Source organism: Mobula birostris, chromosome 16, assembly GCF_030028105.1.
Source record: "Mobula birostris isolate sMobBir1 chromosome 16, sMobBir1.hap1, whole genome shotgun sequence".
In the NCBI taxonomy this organism is placed as follows: Eukaryota; Metazoa; Chordata; class Chondrichthyes; order Myliobatiformes; family Myliobatidae; genus Mobula; species Mobula birostris.
Window position 1 is genome coordinate 70377128 of NC_092385.1, and position 9589 is coordinate 70386716.

At 45.7% G+C, this 9589-nt stretch overlaps 1 protein-coding gene across 2 annotated transcripts in view; it reads right to left on the bottom strand.

The window, feature by feature from the left end:
- mst1rb (macrophage stimulating 1 receptor b) overlaps positions 1-6163 on the bottom strand; it is a 268407-nt gene extending 262244 nt beyond the window's left edge. The window contains exon 1 of one of the 2 annotated variants that reach the window (XM_072280811.1): positions 5398-6163. The gene's annotated coding sequence lies outside the window, so the exon portion shown is untranslated. Of the gene's footprint in view, positions 1-3531; positions 3552-5397 lie in introns of those variants that run through there. The other variant, XM_072280812.1, reaches the window with a different exon arrangement.
- Positions 6164-9589: the final 3426 nt, after the last annotated feature.

The window sequence follows — 9589 nt, forward strand, 5'->3', positions numbered from 1 at the left end:
AATAGGTGAATAAGTAGTTGGTGTAGGAGACAGGGCATAAGAATTTTGGATCACTGGGCTCTCTTCCAGGGAAGTTGGGTCCTATACAGAAGGGACAGTTTGCACCCAAGCTGGAAAGGAACTAAAATCCTAGCAGGAAGGTTTGCTAATTCTGCATGGTGGGATTTAAACTAGAGTTGCAAGGTGATGTTGTTAAGACATCAGACAAGGTCAGGAATCAAAAGGGTGAGCATGGTGCGACCAGTGTCCTGAGTTGCGTAGATTTCAATCCAACGAGTAACATAGGAAAGGCAGATGAACTCAGGGATCAACACCTGGAATTATGATATTGTAGCCATTAGTAAGATTTGGTTTGCAGGAGGGCAGGACTGGCAGCTCAAAATTCCCAGGATCCATTATTTTAAACATGATTAAAAGGGATTAAAGGAGGAGGGGTGGCATTACTAGTCAGGGAATATGTCACGGCAGTGCTTCGTCAGGACAAGCTGGATAATTCGACTGGTAAGGTGTTATAGGTGGAACTGAGAAATAAGACAGATATGACCACGTTAATGGGGCTACATTACAGACCACTCAACAGTGCGAGGGATTTAGTGGAACAAATTTGTGAAGAGATTGCAGACTGTTGCAAGAAACATAAGGTTGCTATAGTAACACACACAAAATGCTAGTGGAACGCAGCAGGCCAGACAGCACCCACAGGAAGAAGCACAGTCAACATTTCGGGCCGAGATCCTTCATCAGGACGAAGAGTCTCGACCCAAATCGTCGACTGTGCTACTTCCTATAGATGTTGTCTGGCCTGCTGCGTTCCACCAGCATTTTGTGTGTGTTGCTTGAATTTCCAGCATCTGCAGATTTCCTCGTGTTTGAGGTTGTTATAATAGATGATTTTAACTTTCCACGTATTAACATCAACTTCATGGACCCTGTGCAGATTACAGAGGAGGAAGTGTTTGCTACAGGGTGGATAAGTCTCCAGGACCTGACAAGGTGTTCACTCAGACCTTAAGGGAGGCAAGTGCAAAAATTGCCAGGGCCCCAGAGGGATATTTTAAACATCCTTAGTGATAAGAGAGGTACCAGTGGATTGGAGGATAGCCAATGTTGTTTGGCTATTTAAAAAAGGCTCTAAACAGAATCCAGGAAATTATAAGCCAGTGAGTCTGACATCAGTTCTGGGAAAATTATTGGAAAATATTCTAAGGGACCAGATACGTAAATATTTGGATAGACATGGACTGATTAAGGATTGATTAAGGCTTTGTGCATGGTAGCTCATGTCTAAATCTTATAGAGTTTTTCAAAGAAGTTAAAAGGAAAGTTGATTAAGGTAAGGCAATGAATGTTATCTACATGGACTTCAGCAAATAATTTGACAAGGTTCCACATGAGAGCTGGTCAAGAAGACTCAGTCACTCGGCATTCAGGATGAGGTAGTAAATTGGATTAGTCATCAGCTTTGTGGGAGAAGCCAGAGAGTGGTAGTAGAGGATTACCACTCTGACTGGAGGTCCGTGACTAGGGAATGCAGCCAGGATCGGTGCTGGGTCCTTTGTTGTTTGTTATCTATATCAATGATATGAATGACAATGTGGAAAACTGGATCAGCAAATTTGCAGATGACATCAAGATTAGGGGTGTAGTGGACGGCAAGGAATTCTATCATGGTTTGCAGAGCGACCTGTATCAGCTGGAAAAATGGGATGAAAAATGGCAGATGGAAGTTAATGCAGAGAGGTGCGAAGTTTTGCACTTCAGTAGGACCAACCATGGTAGGTCTTACTCAGTGAACATTGAGGAGTGGGGTAGAATAAAGGGATCTGAGAATGCAGGTACATAATTTGTTGAACGTGGTGTCACAGGTAGATGGGATCATAAAGAAAGCTTTTGGCACATTGGCCTTCATAAATCAATGTACTGAGTACAGAAGATGAGATGTTATGTTGTATAAGACATTAGTGAGGCCAATTTGGAGTATTGTGTGCAGTTCTGGTCACCTATCTACAAGAAGAATATAAACAAGGCTGAAAGAGTGCAGGGAAAATTTACAAGGATGTTGTGGGGTCCGGAGGACCTGAGTTATCTCTCTCTGGCTATCCATCCCATAGGATGATAATGGCTCCTTTCAGTCAGTTAGTGGGGTTAGTACCCCACTCCTCAGAAAGGAACAGCATGTGCGTGAGTGGATCTTAGGTGAGTAGGGGGTTGCACAGGTCCAGACCCACCCTCTCGACATCCCCTCCCGGATCCAGCGGCATGGTGGGGTCCAAGACAGCTGGGGGAGGTTCTGTTGCAGTGAATGCCCAGACTAAGCTTCGATGCGAGGGATGCCCTTTCCACGTTTCAGGGCACATGTTTGCTAGATGACCGTTGACCCTACAAGAGGGTTCATCTGCCCTTTGACAGGTCTTGTTTTTCATCCTGCAGGGTGTCTAGCCATCCTCCTCAGCAGGCAAGCCTGGTGGGGGAGCCCGTTTAGCTGCCGACCACCCAGCCATGCGACAGGTAGTACTGGGTTACATGGTACCAGTAGCACTCAGACGAGTGACCTGACTCATTATACCACGTATAACCTGAGTTATAAGGAAAGATTGAATAACTTAGGACTGTATTCTTTAGAACATAAAAGATTGAGAGGAGATTTGATAAAGGTATACAAAATTATGAGGGTTATAGATAGGGTAAATATAAGCAGGCTTTTTTCCAGTGGTTGGGTGGGACTATAACCAGCTATCGTGGCTGAAAGGTGAAAGGTGAAAAGTTTAAGGGGAAGATGAGGTGAAACTTCTTCACTCACAGGGTCATGACAGTGAGGAATGCGCTGCCTGCACAAGTGGTCCATGCGAGCTCAAATCAACGTTTAAGAGAAGTTTGGATATATACATGGATGGTAGGGATATGGAGGGCTGTGATGCCAGTGCAGATTGATGGGAGCAGGCAGTTTAAATGGTTTCACAGAGTAGATGAGCCAAAGGGCCAATTTCTGTGCTGTACTTCTCTATGACTCTAAATCACCTCCAGTCCTTCAGTACCCAGACATCAGAGCTCCTTCTGGACTGAACCGAATTTTCATCATCCTGGATTTTCATTGCCCAACCTCTCCACTCATCTCCCCCTCCTTTAATATTCCCCTTACACTGCCCCCACCCCCAAACCTTCATAATAATCATCAACACAACAGATTCTGCAAATCCTGAAAATATTGAGCAACATACAAAATGCTGGAGGAACTCAGCACGTCAGGCAGCATTCAATGGAGAGGAATAGAATTTGTCGTTTCAGGCAAAGACCCTTCATCAAGTCTACATTTGATGTTGAGTTTCTTGTCCGTTTATTCTTATCTCATTTATCTGCATTTGGTCCTTTTGCTGCCATGCCTTGCATACTTAAGTGACTTGCCTAAATGTCTTGTATTCAAAGCAATTCTGACACCACTATCACCTCTAACAGTAAGTCACCAGATATGAATGCTTTACAAAGCCCTTTCCCTTCTGATCCCCTTTAAAATTCCATCCTTCGTATACCTACCATCTGGGCAATTTGCAGTCTTCTGGATTCAATATCATATTCTACAACTTCAAGTAACTTGCTTTCTTTCCCTGTGCCAGTCATCCATCTGTAATATTGGCTCAGCTTGATCAATTTTCCCTCTCGAGCAGTGAAGGATATGCACAGTCTAACTTCCCAGAGAACTCCTTCTGCATTTCACAACTCCTACAACCTCTCTTCCATCTCTCTACCCGCTCCCAGTTACTTATTCACCAGATAACCCTGGTTACTCTTTATTCTAATCGTCGCCCTGGTTTTACCCTATCAGGGACATTCCCTCTCCCACACCCTTCCTGCAGCTTCACAAGTTTCTGTTCCCTCCTTCCCAGCTCTGACCAAAGCTCTTCAACCTGAAACATTAAATGTTTCTCTTCCAATGGATGCAACTGACTTGATAAGAATTTCAGGCATGTTCTGTTTCTATCACCAGCATCTACAGTTTCTTTGATTTTCATTTTCATGTTACGAGGAGTTCCTGGGCACCCAGTTTTTCATATGCACAATTTGTCTTCTTTTGCACATCAGTTTTTAGTCTTCTATGTGTTTTTTTTTTGTAGATTCCATTGTATGTTTTTATTTTTCCTGTAAAAGCCTGAAAGTAAATAAACCTCAAGGCAGGATATGTACTTAGATAATAAATTTAATTTGCACTTTGACCAAATGCTATTCTGGGAGGGATGTTGTGGAACTCAGTGTTACCTGTTAACTGCAGGCTCCGTACACACACCTTTTCAATATCTTTGGATCTGCCTGAAACTTGGGTTGTCCAGAACGAGGGCGGAGATCCCTATGAGGGAACGCTGCTGCCTACTGGCAAAGTCCAGGCTCTGGGAGAACATGCTGAAGGGGGTACAGGACTGAAATCTGTACAGCTAAACAAAGGTTTTGTGGGAAAAGATCCCAGCCTAGGGCTCCTTCTGCCACTGCACTTGGAAGTGCTGGGTTTTTATTGCACCTCACTATTTTTATTGCAATTTGTAATATATTTTATGTTTTGTACTGTACTGATACCTTAGAAATACCAATTTCATGACATACATCAGCGATAGTGATTCTAATTGGTAATGGCGTTATGGGTTTTCAAAACAGGTTAGCACTGCAGAATATATTGATCATGTCTGTAAAAGGTTTCACACTATATATACCCTTTGCAATATTTTCTTTTAGTATGATAAACTATTTTTTGAAATTTAAACGAACCTAAGCTATTCTTAAATGATTTACAGAAGAGATTCTGGAAATGCTAAAAATCTTGATTAGCACAAAATGCGGAGGAACTCGGCAGGTCAGGCAGCATTTACGGAGCAGAATAAACAGTCGGTGAGACCCTGTAGAATCTCTTTCTGAATAATCTCTTGGGAATTTACTGTTCCGATTCATAGGCAAGTCTTCCTGCTGTGTGATCCCAAAAAAAAACGCTGATTTTATGGACTGTAAGCAGGTAATTACGAGGTGCTGTTAAAATTTCAAACGATACAGTATTCAATTTCCCCCTCAATGCCAGAATCTGAATCAGGTTAAATATCACTGTCATTTGTCGTAAACTTTCGTGGCAGCAGTACAATGCCATTCAGAATAATTATGAATTAGAACTTCGTGTAACTGAGGCACTTTTAGGATAAGACACTTTTACCGCACTTATTGAGACTTCTAAATAGACGCTCGCGAACAAAATCCTTCCTGTTTTTAAGTTATCTGAAGGTTCAGTTACCTCACGGCCTGAAGAATGTGTGTGTGTGTGTCTTAATGTTGAACCTTTTGATCAGAAGTTTCTAAAGAAGTTTGGGGGCCTCCAGGCGGAGGAGAAGAGAGCTGAAGAGGGTACAGGAGCGGAGCCTTCCTTACCTGGCTCAGGTAATGCTGTCTGCCGGTGAGCTTGCGACTGGTGTGGTTTCTGCTGCAGTTGTTTATGGAAGGTGCCGTCCCACCCTTGGGCGCCGAGGTCTGGCAGTTCACCGGCGACGCTGTGGACTTGTTACACTGAGGCGCCCCTTCACCTAAGCCTACAATCCGGGAAGAAGCTGGAGCGTCGGGAAAAGGTACCAAACGTTTCCCTCACACCGTCTCACTCACTCCACAACTTATTCACCCAGGCAGTTTGCTGCTCTTGCGCCACTTTAACCCGCAATTGCCCTCTGCTGGCAACACTCTGCATAGCGTTCACGTTTCCACCCCTGCGTTCCGAGAACTCACAAGGCTGGATTAAAACAAACATTTGCGATGCATAAACGTCTTTCAAATCGTTTTAAAGCAACGAGCACTTAGCTCTGAAATGCGCTCATTACCGCAAGTGTAAGGTGTACAGAGCGAGACGGCATAATCAGATCATGTTTAGAACAGCTTCTTTCCCTCTTCAATCAGAACAATCTAGGAACATTGCATCCTTACTTTTTTTACTCTATTTTTGTAATTCACAGTAATCTTGTGTCTTTACTGCTGCTGCAAAACATTAAAACTTTCACGTCAGATAAGTCAGTGATTCTTGTTTAAGGGATAAATAGCGACAGGAAACGGGAGAACATTCCCAGTTTTACTTGAAATATTTTCAGGGATCTTGTTCCACAGATCTCCACAGCCCAGCTGACTGACTGAATGCCTCATTGAAGAGTCTGGCCACACCTCGATACTACAATGGAGAGCGTCAGACTACATACTAGTGACTAGGGTGGGCTCTGAACTCGGCGCCTTCTGACTCAAAGTGTGTAATTTTGTGAACCGTCTGCACATAATAAGGAAACAGGGTAACTCTTGCAATGAACGAATAACAGCAGCCAATTGAGCAACAGCAAGCAAAGCCACCAAGTAAGAAAGACTAAATTGCTTTCTTTCCATAACATTAATTGTGAGTATATTGACTGGTTCGCTTGACATTTAAAACTTTGACAAACTTCTATAGACGGTGGAGAGTGCATCCATCACACAGCCTGGTTAGGAACAGCAATGCCCTTGAATGGAATTGTTTTTAATTTCAAAATATACTTTATTCAAAAATATAATTATATGCCATACACCATTCAATAACTTTCCATCCTTTACATACGTTTCCATCATAGTCTGTACATATCCATACTTACGGCCACCTACGTGGCACTCCAGTTGTTCTTACCACATCATTGTTGAGAGGTATTCTCCCCGCCACCCGACCCCTCCCACTCCCACGGGTGGAGAAACCTATACTGTGGTCCTTCCCCACCGGGCCCTTGCGGTGGCTGCACCAAGTTTCAGTGTGTCCCTCAGCGCGTACTCCTGCAGCCGAGAATGTGCCAGTCGGCAGCATTCTCCCACGGACATCTCCATGTGCTGGTAGATCAGCAAGTTTCGGGCCGGCGAAAGAGCGTCCTTCACCGAGTTGATGATCTGCCAGCAGCACCGGATGTTGGTCTCCATGTATGTCGCTGGGAACAGCCTGTAGATCAGAGAGTCTTCTGTTACGCAGCTGCTGGGGATGAAATGTGATACTAGCCCGTCCATCCTCCTCCACACCCTCTTTGCGAACTGGCAGTGTGCAAAGAGGTGGGTCACAGACTCCTCCTCACTGCAGTCCTCCCGTGGGCGGCGGGGTGTGGAGACGACGTTCCGGGCGTACAGGAGGGCTCTGACTGGGAGGGCCCCTCTCACCGCCAGCCAGGCGAGGTCTTGGTGCCTGTTGGTGAGATCTGGCAATGAGGCATTTTGCCAGATCAACTGGACGGTCTGCTCAGGGAACCACCCCACTGTGTCCATCACGTCCTTCTCCTGCAGTGCCTGCAGGACATTACGTGCCGACCACTGCCTGATGGCCCTGTGGTCAAAGGCGTTCTCCTGGAAGAACTTTTCTACGAAGGACAGGTATGGCGTCAACGACCAGCTGACTGGGGCGTTGCGCGGGAATTGGGCCAGACCCATCCTTCATAGCCAGGCCGACAGGTAGAACCTGGGCACATAGTGGTACTTGGTGCCCACATATCTGGGTTCTACACACAACCTGATGCAGCCACATACAAGCTGGCCATCAGGGTGAGGGCGACATTGGGGACGTTCTTGCCCCCGTTGTCCAGGGACTTGTGCATGACGGTCCGTCTCACCCACTCCATCTTGGATCCCCAGACGAATCTGAAGACAGCTCGGGTGATTTCCAAGCTGTAGGAGCGGGGGACGGGCCAGACCTGCGCCAAGTACAGCAGCCCTGAGAGCACCTCACACCTGATGACCAGGTTCTTGCCCGATATCGACAGGGATCACCCTCCCCACAGTCCCAGTTTCTGTTTCACCTTGGCAGTCCGCTCCTGCCGGTTCTTGTTGCACGCCTCGGCCCCTCCGAACCAGACCCTACAAGTAGTGGATATGGTCTAGTCCATCATGGGAAAAGCCCTCCCTGCCACTGGGCACATCTACACAGACAACACACATCAAAGTTGCTGGTGAACGCAGCAGGCCAGGCAGCATTTCTAGGAAGAGGTACAGTCGACGTTTCGGGCCAAGATCCTTCGTCAGGACTAACTGAAAGAAGATCTAGGAAGAGATTTGAAAGTGGGAGGGGGAGAGGGAGATCCAAAATGATAGGAGAAGACAGGAGGGGGAGGCTCGTACCCCATCCGCTATTTATTTATTTATATACACACATTCTTTTTCTCTCTCTCCTTTTCCCCCTCTGTCCCTCTCACTATACCCCTTGCCCATCCTCTGAGCTTCCCCCCTCCCCCTTTTCTTTCTCCCTAGGCCTCCTGTCCCATGATCCTCTCATATCCCTTTTGCCAATCACCTGTCCAGCTCTTGGCTCCATCCCTCCCCCTCCTGTCTTCTCCTATCATTTAGGATCTCCCCCACCCCCTCCCCCTTCCACTTCCAAATCTCTTACTAGCTCTTCTTTCAGTTAGTCCTGACGAAGGGTCTCGGCCGGAAATGTCGACTGTACCTCTTCCTACGATGCTGCCTGGCCTGCTGTGTTCACCAGCAATTTTTATATGTGTTGCTTGAAATTCCAGCATCTGCAGATTTCCTCGTGTTTGCGTTTTTACATCTACACAGAGCCTTGTTGCAAGAAAGCTGCATCCATCATCAGAGACTCCCAACCACCCAGGCTGTGCTCTCTTCCCACTGCTGCCATCAGGGGAAAGGTTTAGGAGCCTCAGGATTCACGCCACTGGGTTCAGGAACAGTTATTACCCCACAACCATCAGGCTCTGGAACCAGAGCGGATAACTTCACTCGACTTCACTTGCCACATCACTGACTGTTCCCAAAACCTATGGACTCATTTTCAAGGACGCTTCATTTCATGTTCTCAAATATCTATTGTCTAATTATTTATTTATTTTTTATTATTATATCTTGAGAAACTGAATGGTCTGAAGGTAGATAGACTATAAGACGTAGGAGCAAAATTAGGCCATTCAGCCCATCGCACCTGTTCCACCATTTCATCATGGCTGATCCCGAATCCCACTCAACCCCATACACGTGCCTTCTCACCGTATCCTTTGATGCCCTGACCGATCAGGAAACAATCAACTTTTGCTTTAAATGTACGCATGGACTTGGCCTCCACCGCAGTCTGTGGCAGAGCATTCCACAGATTCACTACTCTCTAGCTAAAAAAATTCCCCCTTACTTCTGCTCTAAAAGATCACCCCTCAAATTTGAGGCTGTGTGCTCTAGTTCTGGATACCCCACCATGGAAAACATCCTCTCCACATCCACCTTATCTAGTCCTTTCAACATTTGGTAGGTTTCTATGAGATCCCCCCACATTTTTTTTAATTCCAGTGAGTACAGGCCCAAAGCCGCCAAATGCTCCTTATATGTTAACCCCTTCATTCCTGGATTCATCCTCGTGAACCTCCTCTGATCTCTCTCCAATGACAACACAAACTTTCTGAGATATGGGGCCCAAAGCTGTTGACAATACTCCAAATGTGGCCTGACTAGTGTCTCATAAAGGCTCAGGATTATCTCCTTGCTTTTATATTCTATTCCCCTTGAAATAAATGCCAATGTTGCATTTGATTCTTTACCACAGATTCAACCTGCAAAATATCCTTCTGGGAGTCTTGCATAA